The 20516-nt window shown below is 39.3% G+C and overlaps 1 non-coding gene across 1 annotated transcript; it reads left to right on the plus strand.

Annotated features, from left to right (window-relative positions):
• The first annotated feature begins 20029 nt into the window (after positions 1–20029).
• LOC137836282 (small nucleolar RNA R71) lies at positions 20030–20131 on the plus strand. Its single transcript, XR_011085238.1, has one exon. It is a non-coding gene; the product is annotated as a small nucleolar RNA R71 (small nucleolar RNA).
• Positions 20132–20516: the final 385 nt, after the last annotated feature.

Here is a 20516-nt window from a genome sequence, read left to right on the forward strand (position 1 = left end):
TTCAGCACTGACTCTAGCTTCTTCTCGCACTTCGTCCAGTAGGTCGAGATTCACCTTTCGCTCTTCATTGGATTCTTCGGCAATGAAATTCAAAAACCTGGGGGAGCTCTCCTGTATCTCTACGGGGATCATGGCATCCGTTCCGTAGACAAGGCTAAAGGGTGTCTCATGGGTGCTGGATTGTGGAGTGGTATGGTAGGACCATACGATTCTGGGGACCTCCTCTGCCCATTTTCCTTTAGCTTTCTCTAATCTTCGTTTCAGCCCCCTGAGCAATACTCGGTTGGCTAACTCCACCTGCCCATTGGTTTGTGGGTGTTCCACTGAGGCGAAGACCTGTTGTATCTTTAACTCCTCGCACATCTTCCTTAGCTGATGACTTGTGAACTGGGTGCCATTGTCGGAGACCATCCTCTTGGGTACTCCAAAACGACAGACGATGTTCTTCCAGACAGAGTGTTCAACTTTCTGTGCGGTGATGTGTGCGACTGGTTCTGCCTCCACCCACTTGGTGAAATATTCAATGGCCACAATGAGGAACTTCATCTGCCTTATAGCCAGGGGAAAAGGTCCCAGGATGTCGATTCCTCATGTGTGGAATGGCCACGGGCTATGGATAGACTTCAACTCTTCAGGGGGTGCCTTATGCCAATCTGCGTGAAGTTGACACTGTTTGCAACGTTGAGCATACCACACGCAGTCTTTCTTCAGCGTTGGCCAGTAGTACCCTGCGCGGAGGATACTACTTGCCAAAGCGCGACCGCCCACATGACTTCCACAGACCCCCTCGTGTAGCTCTGACATAAGCCTAGTGCATTGCTCTCCATACACGCAGATCTGCACAGGATGAGAAAACCCAAATCTAAACAGGTTTCCATCAATCAAAGTAAACTTACTCGAGCTCCGCTTTATTCTTTTTGCCTCTGCCGGGTCCAGTGGGAGTACACCATCTTCTAAATACAACTGGTACGGTGTTATCCACGCGTCGGGCTCCCTCACAGCGCAGACTTCCATCATCTCATCGGTCTTTGCCGGTCGCGCTCAAACCCTTGGCGCTTTCAACGTCTCTTGGGTTAGTGAATGATGACCGATCGCCAGACGCTCCATCGATTTGTACACTTGAAGTACCTGGTTGTCTGACACGAACGCTCGCGGTACCTTCAAGGTCTCCTGAATGACGGTCCTCTGCTTTCCCCCCTTGCCTGAGCTGGCCAGCTTGGCAAGCAGGTCTGCTCTGGCATTTTGCTCTCTCGGCACATGAACCAGTTCAAACTTGGTGAAGGACGTCTTCAGGAGTTGTACGTACTCTAGGTAAGCTGCCATCTGGGGATCTTTCGCCTGGAACTCCCCCATAACTTGCCCGGTGACTAGCAAAGAGTCACTCTTAGCAACCAGACTTCTTGCTCCCATTTCTCTTGCTAGCAACATCCCTGCGATCAGGGCTTCATACTCTGCCTGATTGTTGCTAGCCTTGAAGGCAAAGCGGAGGGACTGCTCGATCAGCACTCCGTTCGGGCCTTCCAGGATGACCCCGACGCCGCTTTCCTGCTGATTGAAAGAGCCATCCACTGATAATACCCATCGGAAGTCTAACCCTTCCGAAGGTGTCGCGACCGACGACAGCTCGACCACAAAGTCGGCGAACACCTGCCCCTTTATCGGTCCTCGGGGCTCGTACTGGATATCGAACTCAGACAATTCCACCGCCCACTTGACCATCCTTCCCGCTACATCTGGTTTCTTTAGCACCTTTTGGATGGGCAGATCTGTCATTACCACTACTGTGAAGCTGTGGAAATAATGTCTGAGTCTTCTTGCTGAGAATACCACCGTCAGGGCAGCCTTCTCGAGGGCTTGGTACCTTGTTTCAGGTCCTTGCAGCACCTTACTCACAAAGTACACAGGTCTCTGGACCTGATCTTGCTCTTGCACCAGTACTGAACTGACTGCTCTCTCCGTCATAGCAAAGTATAGACGAAGAGGGGTGCCTACCTGTGGTTTACGCAAGACCGGCGGGCTTGCTAGGTACTCCTTCAACTTGATGAAGGCCTCCTCGCACTCCTGTGTCCAAAGGAATCTGCTGTTGCGCTTGAGACACTGGAAGTACGGATGACCTTTCTCCCCTCCCGCGGACATGAACCGGGATAATGCCGCCAATCGACCGGTGAGTTGTTGCACCTCCTTCACCGTCGTTGGACTCCTCATTGCCACGATTGCTGCGCACTTCTCTGGATTGGCCTCGATTCCCCTCTCTGTCAGGAGGAAACCCAAGAACTTCCCTGCCTCCACGCCAAAAATACATTTCTTAGGGTTGAGCTTCAACCTGTACCTGGCGATGGTGGTGAATAATTCCTCCAGATCAGCCACATGACCCCCTTTTCCCGGGATGTGACCACCATGTCATCTACATATGCATGCACGTTCCTTCCAAGCATGGGCGAGAGCACCCTATCCATAAGTCGCTGGTAGGTAGCCCCCGCATTCTTCAGTCCGAACGGCATTACCTTGTAGCAGTAGCAAGACCGTTCAGTCATGAACACTGTCTTGCATTCATCCCTGGGGTGCATTCTGATCTGGTTGTATCCCGAGAATGCATCCAGAAAACTGAGTAGTTTCCCCCCTGACGCGCTATCCACCAGAGCGTCTATGCTGGGTAGAGGGTAGGAATCTTTGGGGCATGCCTTATTGAGGTCAGTGAAGTCCACACACATTCTCCACTTGCCGTTTGGCTTCTGAACCAGTACCACGTTCGCTAGCCACTCTGGGTACTGGATCTCCCTGATGTGCCCTGCGGCAAGGAGCTTCTGCGCTTCATCATGGATCACTTTCCTCTTCTCTTCGTTGAATTTCCTTCGCCTCTGCCGCAGAGGTCGGACTTTAGGATCCATCGACAGGCGATGGCAGAGGAAGTCAGGGTCGATTCCTGGCATGTCAGATGCTGACCATGCGAACGCACCCATGTGCCTTTCGATCACCCCGGCGATCAACCCTCGCTCTTCTTCACCGAGCGATCCTCCCAACTTGAATTTTCTCCCCCTTATATCTACTTCTACCCACCCTTCAGCTGGGTGGGGTCTTCTCTCGCTGGCGATGACCGCCCTCGCGATCCCTGACTCGCGAGGAGTGATCATGCCCTCCTCCTCTGCTTCCACCTGAGCTACCTGGGACCCCTCAGCGTAGCAGCCTCCATCTCCTGACCGCCACGCGTTCCCCTAACCACCGATCGTTCTTCGAGCACACCTGGTGGTGATGTTGTGGTGACATGGCATACGCTCCTTTTCTGCCTGAGGCTGTTCACATAACAGCGTCTAGCCTCAGCCTGATCTGACTTGATGGTTATTACGGTCCCCTCCATTGACGACAGCTTCAGCTTCATGTGCCTCGTCGATGGCACTGCGCCCAACCTATTGAGTGATGGCCGTCCCGTAGATCAGCTTTCCTGAAAGTGATATCTACCTCGGGGAAATGGCCCTTGTCTACCGAGTCCACGGCCATTACCGACCGAGCATACCTCCTTCTTTGTGATGCGGTGCATCCCCCACCAGAGAAGCCCCCCGCAATCGTCTGCACCTCCCCGTGCAGAGGGATTTCATGCTGCTGCTCTCCTGCCTGGGATCCCGACGAGCGATCACCCGGCGCCTCTCGCAGGTAATCAGCTAGGAACCCAGACTTTACCAACTCCACCAGTTGGTGCCCCAACGCCAAACAGGAGTGGAGTGTGTGACCAAAGACTTGGTGAAACTCACACCACTCGTTCTTTTTCCTCCCTAGTACCTTGTCTGTCTTCTCTGGTACTCGGAGTCTCGCGGCTACGGCAGGAAGGGCGATCAAATCCGCCAATCCTACCATGAAATCATATCTTGGGGGTGCATTATTCTCCCTTGCACGCCCCCTGCCCTGGTCCTTCCAGGGTGCATAAGGACGAGGTTTCCCCTGCGCCTTCTTTCCCTCCTTTGCCTCATGCACCCTCGTGTGCTGCTGTTGTTTCCCTTGTCCACCACGCGGCTTCAGCGGTGCCGCACTTCCTATTTTCTCAGAAACCTCTGTCTCTGCCACTATGTGCGCCACCGCGCGTCGCCGTATCTCCGCAAAGGTGCTGGGATGGCTCCTGATGAGGGATTCACTGAAAGGACCAGGCAACACTCCCTTCTTAAACGCATGCACCAGCATATCCTCGTCCTTGCTGGGCAATCTAACCACTTGCGCTCCAAAGCGGTTGAGGTAGTCTTTCAGCGACTCACCTTGGTACTAGCGTAGGTCGAACAGATCGTACGACACCACTGAAGGTGCTCTGTTAACAATGTACTGCTCAGTGAAGAGCTTCGAAAACTGATGGAAGGACGTGATATGACCCTCTGGCAGACTCACGAACCATTCCATGGCGATTCCTCTCAGAGTGCTCATGAACATCTTGCAATACACGGCATCTGAGCCTCCGGACAGCATCATCTGAGTGTGGAACGCCGTCAGATGCGCTTCTGGGTCTTCTACCCCTGTGAACGACGCCTTTACTCCCACTAGGTTGGGAGGTACCATGGTCTGCATGATTTCAGGGGAGAACGGCATAGGGAACGCTCTCGGAGGCGATGGTGGCATCGAAATCCCTTCTCCAACTGTGCGTTCTCTCGGCGTCTGCAACGTCCTTCTCAGCTCCTCATTGACGCGATTCAGCTCATCGTTCCTACTCTGCGATGCAGCCAACTCCGCCTGCATCTTCTCTTGTTCAGCTCTCGACGCTGCGACAGTGTCCTGTAGTGCACGCATCATCTTCTGGACCTGCGCCATTGTCACAGCTCCTTCCTCGACAGATGGCTCAGGTGATGTTTGTCTTGTTCTCCTCATTTTCTCAGCAAAACTCAGCAAAGACTTTGAGAAACTCTAGAAACTTTGGTGTGGATGGGACCACGATTCAAACGTGCCCCACGGTGGGCGCCAAATGATCCTGCCGACAACTGAAGCGTGGAGGAATTGCCTCGTCGCTTCCTTGCCCCGCCTATGGCAACTGTGCTATCTGCAAGAGTGCTCTTAGAACCTTCTTTGGGAACTTCAAATGCAACCTGCAAAACACACAGACGACGCCTCTAGCGGCCGTTTGCACTCCAACGCTCAAGTTAGGTCACAGAATCACTAACAAAATAATGCGTGTAAAAAAGTGTCTGTATTTCTCTCTGATTCTCTTTTTATCTCCCTCTGTGTCTGTGCCTAACAGAATTCTGCTATGCTGTTCTCTGCGTGTGTCAGAATTCTGTTATTCTTTTGTATGAAGCGTACCACAGTCAGGGTCGTGGGTGTCTGGGTTTTCTGTCTGTACCTTTCACGACACGGAGTGCACCTTTATCTGGGCTGCGCCCCTCTCAGACAGCGACACGTGGAGGCATGCAACTCACATCTAACCGTGCACGTGCCACCACCTGAAGGGCTCTAGCGCATCTCTTTGTGCGCTTAAGTTATTCCCTTGCGGAGTAACTTAGCGCGTTTCTTCCATCTGGATGAATCGCACGTTCCCAGGAGAACGCCAGGTGTGGCTGGACTAGGGACACTCACCAAGCATTGCTCTTTGCATACACGGTTTCCCCTTCATGATGCCATGCACGTAATGGGTTGAGAGACTAACCAATCACTGACCGGTTTACTAACTCCCTCAGGCCACTCTCGTGCACGACTATACCGACGAGGAGCTCTTCTTTCTCTGAGGTATGATCATGCGAGGTCCATGCGTAACGCTCTCGCTGGGAATCTCAGTCCCAGTTTAACTGCATGTAACACGAGACCCCGATGACCATGCACCCGATGACTGATCGGTGCTCTATTGCTTCTCGCGTTCTCCCCCGGGTGTTTATCTTGGAACTGATCTGTCGGCGGCCACTCGGTTACTGACCACCGATCACCATATCGGGTGATCTCCTCCATGATTACCCTGCCACCTGATCCGTGTGTCATCCTGCGAGTGGTCCACGTCGTTATCTGTTGCTGACGTTATCGACTACCGATGACCGATCGGATCAAGCTTAATATATATTGGTTTACCAATGACATCAACAAGCCATGTTCTTTTGCGGGTTGTAGGCCTTTGTTGTGTGATTGCAACTTAGTTTCCTTGTTTTCTTCCTTTTCATTTTTTGAATATACATCTGATGTACCAGATATTGTTGGTACATATACATGCAAAGATTGATGTGGTGGCTGAGAATCAGATTGGGGGTGCAATTGGGGTTGAACAATGAATGTAGGAGCATAGTTGGTCTGGCTAGTTGAACATATTCTCATTGTCAAGGTTTTTGGAAATAAATCAACTCAATGAAAATAAACAATTGTCTCTAACGATGTGAGGATTAATAAATTTGAAAAAGAAGTGAACATAATTTACTTGGTTGAGATGTAGTTAGAGGTTGAAGGGGAGCATGTTCAATACTTGGTTGAGATGTCGTTGGAGGAGCAGGGTGAGCATGTTTAGTACCTTCTTAAGGTGCAGATGGATGTGGATGGAAAATGGAAATGGAATACTTTTAGGATTACTCGTTTTAGGTGTAGTTAGGGGTGGAGTTTGTACTTGAAGTCCTGCATCTGTTATAAAATTACAAGTGAATTACAAATGAATTAATATATTGAATAATGCAATTTATAGATGAAAAATAAATTGTATAATGTTAAAATATCTAACCAATTTTATAAGTACTTTGAAGAGGTTTAGGATTAATATACTTTGGTGCAAGTACGAGTAAAGAAGGGTGAGTATTAGGCCTTGAAGGATGACTACTCACTTGAGTTTCTAACTTAGACTTACTTGAGGTTGCGAATTTCATATTCAAGATTCGTAACAATCAATAAAACTCTTGAAGATGTAATCTTAATATTAATGAACAATAAAACTCAAAATATTTAATTGAACATATTACTTGAATGAGATGGATGATGAGCTACAAATGAACTATTCTCGTTGGTTGGTATTTTCTTCATCTTCAGGTGGTCTACAAATAATAAGGTAAACACATCAAATTCAAAGTTGAAGGATAATAAATTAAAATGAAATAGTAAAAAGACCTTATTAGTTGTATATTTTCTTCCACATCTTGAAAATTGTCAACATCATCTTCAACCATGTTGTACAAGTCTTTAGGCTTTAAATGTGCAGGTATGCACCAATTTTTATCAAACTCATCACCTACATAATACATCATTTGAGCTTTTGATGCCTTGATGTATGGCTCATCATCATCGTTATGACCAGTGTGGATCAAACCTGAAAAGCTTAGTAATGTAAATCCATACTCGTCACATAATCCCTCTAGAAGTAGTTGTATTAGCCCACATGCATTTGAATAAAACAACTAAGAATCGACCATGGTAGTTTATCTCAATTATGTCTATCAATTGACGGTAATACGACACACCTCCAAATCGCATTTGATTATCACTACTACTTGCATAACTCCTTGTCCAAAATGTACCAAACACTCCACTGTTTTGTATTTTAAGTCAAAGGTCACGCTCCAATATACGAAATTTGAACCCATTAACATTGTAGGAACTACATTGCTTTGCACAATCAATTTTTAAATCATCTGAATGGATACAAATCGATTAATTCCTTATCTAAGACAGAAAAAAATAAACAATTATATGAAATGTAATATAAATATATGTATATATATGAAGTGTAATATAAATATATGTATATATATGAAGTGTAATATAAATATATGTATATATATATGAAGTGTAATATATATATAAGAATAAAATATTATTGGTGTAAATATACATACACAACATGAAAACCATTATGCAAATTCTCTATGAACCCTATTGTCTATCATAGAGGATGAGATGTGCGACTTCTTAGTTGTCTTCAAAGAGTGTCTCTAAATTTCCTATGTGAAACATATAAAATATATAAGTTAATATTGAAGAGAAATCCAATTATAAAAAAAAACTATGGTTCATAAACATACTGGAGAAATGAGTCAACTATTTATTTACATTTCTCAGTGTATATATAGCAGGGAGATATCTACCATTTTCACCCGGCCAAAGATTAGGTCTAATACCCCAAAGTGGTAAATCCTTTCATTCCTTTAGATTGTCTTTACATTTATTTGAGCTATCATTCAACAATGCAAAAACCATATTATCACATACATTTTTTCAATATGCATAACATCAAATTGTTGGGCTATAAGTTCTCTACCCAATAAGGAATTTAAAAAAATATACTATTTTTTCGCCATTGTTAAGTGTCTAACTTTGCATGATTAACTCCCCACTATCCCATAGTATGCCTCACCCATATCTTTCATCTCAAAGTTATTAGAGAGAAACTTCTTAGTCTCACTTAATAGACCAAGATCATTAGCTGCTAGCAAGATATCATCAACATACAAAATCAGGAATATAAACTTGCTCCCACACCTTCAGGTATATACACCGATCAACGATGTTTTCCTTAAACCCAAAGTACACAATAGTATCATTGAACTTAAGATACCATTGCCTAAAAGCCTGTTTAAGCCCGTATATTGATTTCTTAAGTTTACACACCATGTGTTCCTTTCCTTCTTCAATGCACCCCACTGGTTGGTCCATATAAACATCCTCTTCTAAATCCTCATTTAGAAAGGCAGTTTTGACATCCATCTAATGCAACTCAAGATCATAATGAGCTACTAATGCCATGATAATTCTAAAGGAATCTTTCTTAGAAACAGGTGAAAATGTTTCCTTATGATCAATGCCATCCTTTTGAGTAAAACCTTTGGCAACAAGTCGGGCCTTGTAACGTTCGATATTGTCATGAGAGTCACGTTTAGTCGTAAAGACCCATTTACTCCCGACTCTCTTGCATCCTTCTGGCAATTCTATAAGGTCCCATACATCATTCTGTGCCATTGATTTAAGCTCATCTTTCATGGCATCTAACCACTTATCAGAATTATCATCATTGATGGCGTCTGAAAATGAAACTGGATCATTATCAATACCTAAGTCATTTTCTGACTCTTGTAGATAAACCACATAATCATTCAAAATAGCAGACTTTCTTTCTCTTTGAGATCTTCTTAATACTATTTCTTGTGGTTGTTCTACTACAGGTTAATTGTTAACTTCATGATCATTAATTTGTTGTTCTTCTTCATCGTTGAGTGACTCAACTACATTAGGAACAACAATACTTGAAGTAAAGGTACTAGTTAAAGGAACTTTGTATTTTCAAGTTTATTGTGAGTAAAGTTATGCTGCCATTTTGTGCCAAGCTTTGCTTCTCCCTAGAACTCTAGGCTCTAATCTTCACATCCTTCACCTTTCGTTGGGCTGGCCGAACCTCCCAATATTCATACACCTCATGCACCTTCAAGATCAACACCACTCTTAGGAGGATCTTGCACACACTCATACATAGCTTCCGCACCATATCTTACATGATTCAAGAAGACCTTCATGAAATTTGCCATCAGTTGTGTTTGTCCTTTATGATTATTCTAGGCATAGTAGAAAGAGCTAGATTTTCAAATGTATTTTGACCATGCTTTTGAGGATGATAAGAATTTAAAGTGTACAACTTAGTTGCAAGTTTTCCCAAGAGAATCCTCAAATCATGGTTTGCGAAATTTGGAGCTCTATCCAACACTATGCTTGAAGATAAACCATGAGGATGTATCACTTCTCTAGAGAAGAGTTTATCCATATCCATGAAAATGGAATCAAAACCTTTTGTTGTCCTAGGAAGCTCTAATATGAAATTTGTGTCTTCCCAAGGATCATTTGCAAAAGGTGAAGGAGTATAGAGTTCTTGAGACATTGCCTTAGGTGTAGTTTGAAAACAAGAATTGTACCTAAGGTAATGTCTTTGAACCTTTTTTCTCATTGGGGACAAAAGTTTTCCTTTTAAAAGCGCTAGAGTTTTATCAACTCTAATTTGACCCATGAGTTCTCCTTCATGAAGACTTTCTCTCTTAGTGTGAAGATAGTCTCGTTGTTACAACCATTGTTTATGAGAATTTGTACACTTGGCAATGGTTGTCTCAATAAGACATGACAAGTTTCTTTAGGCACTACCTCACATAAAAATTTATTTTTGTAGATGCTTATAGATAACTTGACATTCAATTGGTGATATCGTAGCACATATGAGAAATAATCTACTTTATCTTTATCTATGCAAGCTTCTTTTAAAGACTCTTCTTTTTTGCTTATGCTTGCAAGTGTTCCTTTGCAAAAGGTAAGGCTTTGAGGTTGTTCAACAAGACACATATTTTCAAAGGTATTTTTAAATCTTTTCTCTTGTTGAATGACCTTGTGGGAAGGAACACTCTTCTCCCACGCCTTTTGTTTCTCAAGGGTCTTCTCATGCTTTTCTTTTTCTTTTTCTTTTTGTTTAGCTTCCCTTTCGACTTCCTCTCTTTTCTTTTGTATTTTTATTTCCTTTCTTTCTTTATGGGAAGCAAACAATTTTTCTACCCTCATTTCCCAATCTACGCAAGCTTCTATATTTTCTTTTCCATGGAAATGGGGTTGGTCTACCCTAACCTCTCTTGGGTTTTCTTGTTCTTTTCTATCTCTTCTATGTCTTCTAGGGGGTGGTTGATAATAATCATTTATTCTAAGGCTTCCCTCCCCAAAAGAATCATAATCTTTAGAGATAGATGCATGAGAAGGTAATTTTTTTAAAATGTGAGACTTCTCATCCTTTGCTTTAGTCAATTCATTAGTTTTAGCCTCATTCTCCAATTGTTTAGATGAAATTGATTGTGTTAGAAAAGATGGCTTTAAACTAGAGGGGGGGGGGGGGGGGGGGGGTTGAATTGTTTAAAGGGGTTTTCGCAAACTTTTCAAAATTAGAATGAACTTATTTCAGAAACCAATTGATTCAGCAATTTAGTTAGCCAAAACAGTGATATCAGGAAAAACAATCGGTTGTTTATACCAGCTAACAACAAACAAACTGAAATTAAAGAGTTAGGGATAGAAAGATTGTACACATATGTTTATACTGGTTCACTCCAACTAGAGCTACATCCAATCTTCTCAGAAACCCTGAGGATATCCACTAAGCAATCACCACTTGATCACTTACACCACAACCAAGAGAATGACCTTGAACACCTCAAGAAACACACTCTCCTTGGCCAACACTAAGATTGTTGATCTTGAACACCTCAAGAACACACAGTCAATCTCAGCAACACACACAAACGAATTGTTCAACAGTTTACAAAGATTACACTTGTTACAGATGGAAATCTGAAATCAATACAAGTAGAATCCCTATTCAGCACCTTGATCAATCTCTCAACTCTTTAGCAATCTCAGAATACTTTGAAAAACTCTTCTATAAAAACTTTGTTTCAAGATACTTAATATATCAAAACTGTTTTTTTCAGAATATATCTAAGAATATAGTTTGGTATCAAATCTTAACAAACTCTTAATTGCATTTAAAATAGATTGGTCAAAGCATTTAATGACTGGAGCGTATTTAGTTAAAGCATTTAAAGCTCAGTCAAAGAAAACAGTTTCTCTGTTATGGTTTTAAAACAAACAATGGATTGTTTCCTCGAATCAATCGGTTGTTTTGTTACTTAACAAAATACACCATTCAAAAACAGTTTTCAAACTTTCTCAAAACATCTAAGTGTAAACAATCAGTTGTTTCGACAAAACAATCGGTTGTTTCAACTTAGTTTGAAAATCATTTTGCTTTGTTAAAATTGAGATGCTAATTGCTTTGAGATTTAATCTAAGTGTTGATTACAACATTGAACTACCCCAGAACAAGGCTGAAACCAGCACAGTAGCATCAAGCAAAGCAGAGGCTTCATCATCCTTCAAAGGATTTGGATTCTTTAAAACATTGAACTCCACTTGTTTCAACAGATTGCATATCCTTGGAAAGTTGTTTCAAAAGAAATTTCAAGGATTTCACCTCACTTTTAAGAGATTTAGAGGAGTGAGAACACATGACTAAAGCTTTGTGTTTAGAAATGTTTTACTTTTAAGAAAGAGGAGGGAAGCTAATGAAGGTAGTTTTCCAGGTAAGAGAGGTGAGTCACAATGGACTACTTAAATACCAAGTCTTTGCCTTAGCCAAAAACTATCCCTCAAGACCTTCACACAAATATTTCTTTAGGTAAATAACTTGAAACACAATGAGGATATAGAAATCAAATTTTGAATGCAAGAAAACAATGCAAACTGTTTAACAAACAAAACAAATAATCAAAGCTTTAAACAAGACTAAACAAAAGCAATTAACAAAACAATTAACAATTGCTAAACTAGATAATTCTACACTAGTCGGCCCTAGGTGAGGCTTCTTGGACACTTGGAGCCCTTGAAGACACACTCACTGTCTAATCACGTAATTAAAGAAGTAATTAACAAAAGTTAAGTTGCAAAGAAAATTAAGAAAACTCCATTTGTTGATTTTTTTTGCTATTGGCACTTCCTTGGTTGTCTTTTCTTTGTTGGGCCCTCCAAGTGTTTGTGGTATTTGTTTTGGTAAGTAATGGTTTCTGCCCTTGCCTTTGTTCCTTTTAGAATTAGGGACTTAATTCTCCAATTCCAGCACCTATCAAGAAGACTAGACCTTACTCAAGTCAAATTTCCACTCAAATAAGCACCAATTGAGAAAGAATTCCAACACCAAATTTAGAGGCCAAAGAATTAAAGCAAGAACAATTTAATTGGAAAAGCAGTACCACACAAATGGAGTTAAATTGTGACAACTAGAAAGAGTTCCAAGAAATATTAAACAAGCAAATAAAGGTACTCAAATAAAGGTAGGCACACAAAATGAATCCTAAGAATAGCACTAGAATTAGATTTCAAAATAAAAAACAGCACCACAGGAAAATTGTTGTGGGCCAGAGAACGTGAGTTTCCCCAATTTATGCTGAGTTGCCCCTTTAAGATTTGATTATGAAATTTTATATGAAAAATATTCAAGATCTTAACTAAAATGTCGCTTTGGAATCACTCCAAACGCATGAACCATTTTTTTTAATAAATTTTTCAAATTCAGTGTTTAGTTACGCCAACTGTAGCGCCCAGATTTGCACACTGTTTTTAAAATATTTATCATTTTTTTTCTATTGACTCTTTTGGGCTGATTCTTTTTTTGTATTTTCTGTAACACCTCAATCTTGCATAATCCAGAGAATCAAAAATTTCCTATGAGGGAAAAATAAATTTCTGAAACAAAACAGCCAGCATAGAGTATGTAAAACAGGGGATTCTGGAAAAACTGGAAAAAAAACAGCAAGAGACCAAAAGATAAACACAATGGAATTAATGTAAAGGAATTTGTGTAGATCTAAACACAAATATGAACTCAAACTAAAAATAAAAGGCACCAAAAGATCAAAATCACAGCAGTTTCAAAGCAAGCAAAAATACCCAAAATCAAGAAACAATAAAGCCAAACAAAGGACTACTATGATTTGATGACATTGTGGATGAACATGACTTGACAAAACATATATGGATTCAGAAATTAAAAGACTCAAAGAGCATAAAATGAACCAAATAAAATTGCAATAAAGACTCAAATACCTAAAAGAAAAACAGCAACTCAAAGGTGTATGGAATCCTATCACAAATTGCATAAGGATTGTTCAAGATCAATTGAACAAAGTGCTCTGATTGGAATCTTCCAAAAGCACACCAAAACAAAGTAAAAATTAAAAACAACAAGACAATTATGGAAACAAGATGAACAACATGAAATAAAGAAGAACTCAAAATGAAAAAGACCAAGAACTACTCATCTTTGAAGAACCTATGCTCATGATACCAAATGATGGCAAATTCATGGAGCTCTTCTTGGATGTTGTGAAAAATGGTGCGGAAGCTATGGATTGAGATGTGAAAGATCCTCCTAGGAGCTATGGTGACCTTGAAGGTGCATGAAGAGTGTGGAAATGGGGAGGTTCAGCCAGCCCCTTTGAAGGTGGTGAAAGGTTAGAAGATTAAAAGCCTATTCCTAAGAGAGTTTAGGCAAGGAGTGAGAATGGCACAATTTTGGCAGCATTTCACTATTCAATTAATCTTGCAAATACATGAGCCAAGCCCTCTTATTTATAGTATTGAGGGGGCTGGAAATTAAAAAGAAAGTGGAGGGAAATTCAAATGAGAAGCATTTGAATTTGGAGCCAATTCCTAGTCACAAGGGAAGTGCGACTTGGTTTCTATTTTTGGCACCTCCTAAATCTATACCTACACCTTCTTTTGTGTCACATGGAAGGTGTGACTTAGCTTTATACATTTGCACCTCTTATATTTATATCTACACCTCCCTTTATGTTCTACTAAAAAATACTCAAAAGTAATTACAAAAGAAAGACATCCAATGATGCTTAGTTTGCCCATATCTTCTATTTGTTGGGCTTGAGTTGAAGCTTGAACTTGTATTTGGGATTGGGCTTGGGCTTTTTCTATCATGGGCTTGGGCCTCTTCCATCATCCCCTCCCTCTTGAAAAGGATTTGTCCTCAAATCCAATGCTTCTTCTTTATCATCATTATGTGGATGTATGTGGCTGGATGGTTTCCATCACTTAAGCTCGTTGAAGGCAACCCTCGAAGCAATGGGATCATTAGAAGAGCAGAGCCACCTAGAGATGTTTGAATATGAAGATGCAAAAGGTAGAATTTTTGCCTTGTAAGCCGAATTAAGAAAGAAGGAGGCCGAGGAGGAGGCGACAACTAAACATAAAGTTGTAGCTGAGGAATTGGCTCATTTTCAGTCATTCCTTCTTCACATAAGTAAGCAGTGCTTCAACCAAGGTATCCGCCAAGCGGGCTTCTATCATGGTGTTCCCATTGATGATGACCGATATGATGAAAATAAAGACGTGTCAATGGCGAGCTAGCTCGGTTTGTGGGGAAGAAGAAGACAGTCAAGATGACAATGGCAAGGAGGTCGAGGCTAAAGAGGACGAACACTCGTTAGAAGAGTTGTTTGGCGTAATTTAATTTGTTTAAATATTTCTCTGCACCCGGAGTGTGGGCAGTAAACAATATTAACACTATATTTTAATTGATGCAGTATTTATCTTTAGTTGAATGCTTTGAATTTTTCTTCTACCGATCTATCGCCCAATACTTGTTGAACTTAAATGCTCATATAAACTTGAATAAAATTGAAAAATAATCGAAATATCAACCGAATGTATGTTGAAAATAACTTGTACTCAAATAATCATTTAGGATTAGGATTTTGGAATACCATTTGTTTGGGGCTTTAAACAACTTGACTCGCCTCTTAAAATAAATTGATGATGTGCTTCAAACAAGCTCTGTGTTAGGCTTCTAAACTCAATTGAATGTGTGATGAACTGGTCGTATGTCTTTTTTTTTATCGGCAAAGAATGTCCTTCTTAGTCGCATTATGTTGTTGTTTGGCTAGGGTTGCTAATTATTAAGTGAACTGCCTTAGTCGATAATCATTTTTTAAGGCAATATCTCTGATCATGTGAATGCTTTTATGCATGTGATCGGTAAGGGCTGCTAATTGTTAAGCAAGCTACCTTGACCGGTTAGATTTATAGGGATATGGTAGTCCCTGACCATGTAGACGTGCGATTGGTAAGGGCTGCTAATTCTTAAGCGAACTACCTTGACCAATGAGGTCTTCGTGACTTAGAGTTATTGTTGTTTTGTCTTATAAAAGGATTAGTGTAGCTTGTGTGTCATAACTGAAATAACAACAAATGTAATTTTAAAGTGCCTTATTCAAACCTTCTCAATTGAATACCTTTCTTAGGGATAAAACAACCAAGCGAGAAAATAGTACACTATTTATTGCATTAGCTATAATAAAACTTCAGATGTATGACATTCCACGTTCTTGGTACAACTTTTTCTAATAAAAATTCTAAATAATAAGCTTCGCCAATCGTCATGTCTTTAACTCGTAAAGGCCTTTCCATATTGCTTGAATGTTGCGCATTTGCTAGACTAAATCCCTCTTTTGAAAGTTTCGAGGTTCCACTTTTGAATTATACCTTCTAGTCGCTCGAATCTTGCAAGCTTCTTCTCTTATTCTACTTTTATCTCTTAACTCGTTGATTAGGTATAGTCCAATTAATAGGTGATGAATTTTTACGGCAAGTGCACCGCGTTTGTCAGAAGTAATAATTGTCCCTAAGGACGGATATCGATCCCACAAGGAACATTGAATTATCAAATACAATATTCGTTAAATATAACAAAAGAACAATAAAAAGAGTTTTAAAGTGATTGTGTTGGCACTGATCAATAAGAAAACAAACAAAGAATTAGTTGCTTCAATTGGAAAAATAGGGATTAGGTTTCATCTGTCCCACTCTTATGTATTTTGATTAGCATGTTAATATTGATGCCTGTAGAAAATTCATTTATATCAATCCCTCGCATATAAAATCCTTAAGAATGTTTCCTAAATATCGATCCCTCGCATATTTATAAAAAAACTTAGAATCACACTCAAACGTTAATGACAATTAACATTTCATCTAGCTCTAGCACTCAAATATGTTAAGTATTGATGTTTAGGTCTGAATCGTAAAAATACATCCAGGTCAGATTTAAGATTCTCAATTTGTCACGAAAAGTTAAAAGTAAAACAACAATACCAATAATCAATCAATCACTGAATATTAATATATAAGATATCACCTTAATACATAAGAGCTTGAGTAGATTACTCCCAATCCCAAAGGGTAGAATTAGCCACGCATACTTCTAGCACCTTCCATTCTCCCAATTGGGTTACAATTACTCTATGGTGTTTTCCTTTCAATCTGGCACCCTAGGTTGAGCCTCTAGCCCCTTATTTATCCTAGTTTTATAGGGTCAAGTCGCTTCCTGTGTTGCGCTAATGAACTAAGTGATAAAACATAAAAAAAAGGCCCAATCTTTCTCTACATATTTTTCCATTTTGGGACCTTCTAACTTTCTCTTTTTAGCTCAAACTATTCTCCTTTACTCCAAATCTTCAATCCTCACTAAAAATCTGCAATGAACACCAAATTTGGGAATAAAATGCTCTCATTCAAATAAAGCTCATAAAAAATGTAAAACGGTATAAATTCATAAATTAGAGATTATTTTATATGTAAATTAGCAATAAATCCTCATAAGTGTCTATATTTTAATATGAAATATTACTGAAATTAGACACTTACCACCCTCCCCAACTTAAAATCTTGCTTGTCCTCAAGCAAAGTAAATGAATATATTTGAATTTAAATATCAAACAACTTAATTTACTAAACAACAAATCAAATTAAAAACTTATGATGCTTCCAAATTCAAATATAGAAAAATATAGACACAATCAACTTCCAGGATCAAATCAAAACAAATAAATGACAATTCATTAAGGAATATTTTCTCATATGCTCATGGGTAAGTGTTTCTCTCTATTTTCACTGAATCATAACAAATCATAGTTGTTTTTCATTTCATCTTCAAAATCACAAACATATTAGAAACATGAATCTTTAGGTCTTTTCTAGGGTTGTAATGAGGCTGGGCTTCCAAAAAATATTGGTTTTTCTTAGATAACAAAATGCACATCTTAAAGAAGAAGAACATACCTACAATTCAATTATAGAGAACATATATGTTATCTAATTAACACTTTCTTTCGCTGTCACCTTTTTCTCATTTTCTTTCCGACTTTTCATGATTTTCATGATGAAATATTTTTTCTATTTCTTTTTCTTCTTCTGTTTCTCTTTCTTCTTTTTTTTCTTCTTTTTCTCAATAATAGGAAAAGATTCTTCCTATTTTGAACTTTTTGAGCTTTCACAATCAGAACCAATCATTCCCTTTTCTATATGTATTGCATCTATGTTCTCCTTCCTTAAACATGCTAAAGGGTAGGAAAATATATCATTAAAGGTTAAGGTGCAATATTAACAAAAATTTCTTGGCCCAAAGGGGATATATAAAAAATAAAAAAATAAAAATGGAATTCTAATAAGATAAATGTTGGCTATTTGGCCATGGGTTCCTAATTAACACAAACAAATGCCTCAATCATCTTCATGTTCTTTTATGATGTAATAAAAATAAAAATTAAGCAACCACAATTGTCAATTCATCTCACTATTTAATATTTAAACACAGATTCTTTTTTCCACAATTAAAAATTAATATTCTAGTTCTTTTTTATTTGATAAAAATAAATTAGAAAACAAACAAATTAAAACTGAAATTTATTCAAGAAAGATAATTCAAGACCTAAAACTAACAAAACAAAAAATTTATTCAAAATACAAAATAAGCAATTAAAAAAACTAAACAAATAAGAAAATAAACAGAAAAATGAAAAATAAAATCAAATAAAACTAAACAAAAAATAAAATTCAAATAACTTAATAAAAAAAGAGAATTAGGAAGATACAACCATATATTTGCTCAATCCCCTCTTCTTAAGAAGTTATCCAACTTTTTGTTAAAATCTTTATCTACAGACTTGCTTCATTTGCCGGATTTGCCCCCTGAATAATAGAATGTGCCCAGGTCAACATAGATAACCTGCAAAATGATTAGGAGGCATATAAGATTTTTTTTTTAAAAAAATAAAAAATAAAATCAGCAAAGGTAACAAAACAACATAAAACTAAAATGTGGACTCGGTTGCGTCCCAGTAAGCGCTCGTTTAACGTCATCTAGCTTGACACCTGTTTATTTTAAGGTAGAAATCTCTCTTTGATCCATCCTTTTGTACACATTCTTCCCCTGCATTAGAATTTTTAAGACCACCAAAAAGATGAAAAGTTACCTCCTCATTTTGAGCTATAATAAGTTGAAGGTCTCCTTTGTCAACATCAATTATAATTCTAGCAGTTTTCATAAAGGGTCTGCCAAGTACCAAGGGAACCTCTTCATCTTATTTTATGTCCATGACAACAAAATCCACAGGGAACATGATCTTATCCACCTTCACCAGAACATCTTCAACCACACCATATGGATATTTGATGGATCTGTCTGCCAATTGTAACTGCATCTTGGTTGGTTGAATCTCCAAATCGCCTATCTTCCTTAGCATTGCCAAAGGAATTAAATTTATACTTGCCCCCAAATCCAGCAAGGCATTGTCCACAGATAAAGCACCTATAGACACTATAGACACTGGAAGATTAAAACTTCCTAGGTCCATGAATTTTTTAGGCAAGCTTTTCTGAATAAGGGCATTGTATCTATCTTCCAGCTCTATATTTCTTTCTTCAATGTAGCTCCTATTCTTTCGAAAATTTTCAACTGTTGAATCTTGCTTCAGATTTCCTGCAAAATAAGTTTTAGGGAGCAATTTGTCAAAAAAATTTCTTTCCTTCTATTTTTTTGAAGGAGGATGAGGATATGATAAATCTTTTTCAAGAATACTTCTCTCCTTATTTTTAATTTTTTCTTCCTCACTTATGTTCATTTCTCTCTCTAACTCCTCAGTATGATCTTCTTTTTCACCTACTACATTATTGCAATGCTCTTTTGGGTTGGTTTGAATGTCGACTGAAAACTGACCACTTTGTATTTCTTCAAATTGTTTGGCCACTTTTCCCATTTGGATCTCTATATTCCTAATCGTTGTCATGCTATTTTCTTCCATTATCACAAGCTTTGTTAGGGCTTCTTCAACTTTTCTCATTCTTTCAAGCATGGATGGATCCTCAACTTCAGGTGAATTGTTCAGATAAGAACAGTGACCATTAGGATGATCACCTCTACAAAAATCACACATGATTGATTGACTATGGCTTTGAGATGAATGCACAACATATTACTGTTGGGGCAATTTAGCCATTTGTGCGGTTAGTTGCCCAATTTGTTGTGTCAGAATTTTATTTTGAGCCAAGAGTGCATCTTCTAACGACCCTTCCTTCTGAGTATTTTGTCTATCATGTTGGGCTTGATAATTAGTTGACACCAATGCAACAATAATCCTTGTCGCTTGTTCTACATCAAGAGCCATCATTGTGCCACCAGCTGCAGCATCTAGGAGCATCTTTGTGTCAGATCTGAGACCGGTGAGAAATATGCTCAAACCCATGATTTGGGCATTTTCTAGGCATCATTTTAAATCTTTCCCATGTCTCACAGAATGATTCATCTACTCCTTGTTTGAACACATAAATTTCTGACTTTTCTTTGATGTAGTGAAAGATTGTAAAAAATCTTTGTTGAAATTTTTCCTCTACATCCTTCCAGCCAGTGAGACTCTGTTTGGAAGTGATCTGAACCCATCTTTAGCCTTTCTTGCCTATGAAAAAAGAAACAAGCGCATATAAATAATTTCAATATTAGCTTATTGAAAATCCATTGTTCCCACAAATTCATAAAATGTGTCCAAATGGGAATATGGATCCTCATGTTCCATTGATGTGAATTGATGGGTACTGATGAGAGTGAGAAAATCAGGATTTATTTGCAAGGCCTTGGCTATAACAGGTATTGCAATACTAGAATAATGCATTGGCCTCAGGTACATGACATAATATCCAAGTGTCAAGAGGACATGGAGGCCAATCAT

Source organism: Phaseolus vulgaris, chromosome 5 (assembly GCF_051622355.1).
Source record: "Phaseolus vulgaris cultivar YP4 chromosome 5, ASM5162235v1, whole genome shotgun sequence".
Classification (NCBI taxonomy): Eukaryota; Viridiplantae; Streptophyta; class Magnoliopsida; order Fabales; family Fabaceae; genus Phaseolus; species Phaseolus vulgaris.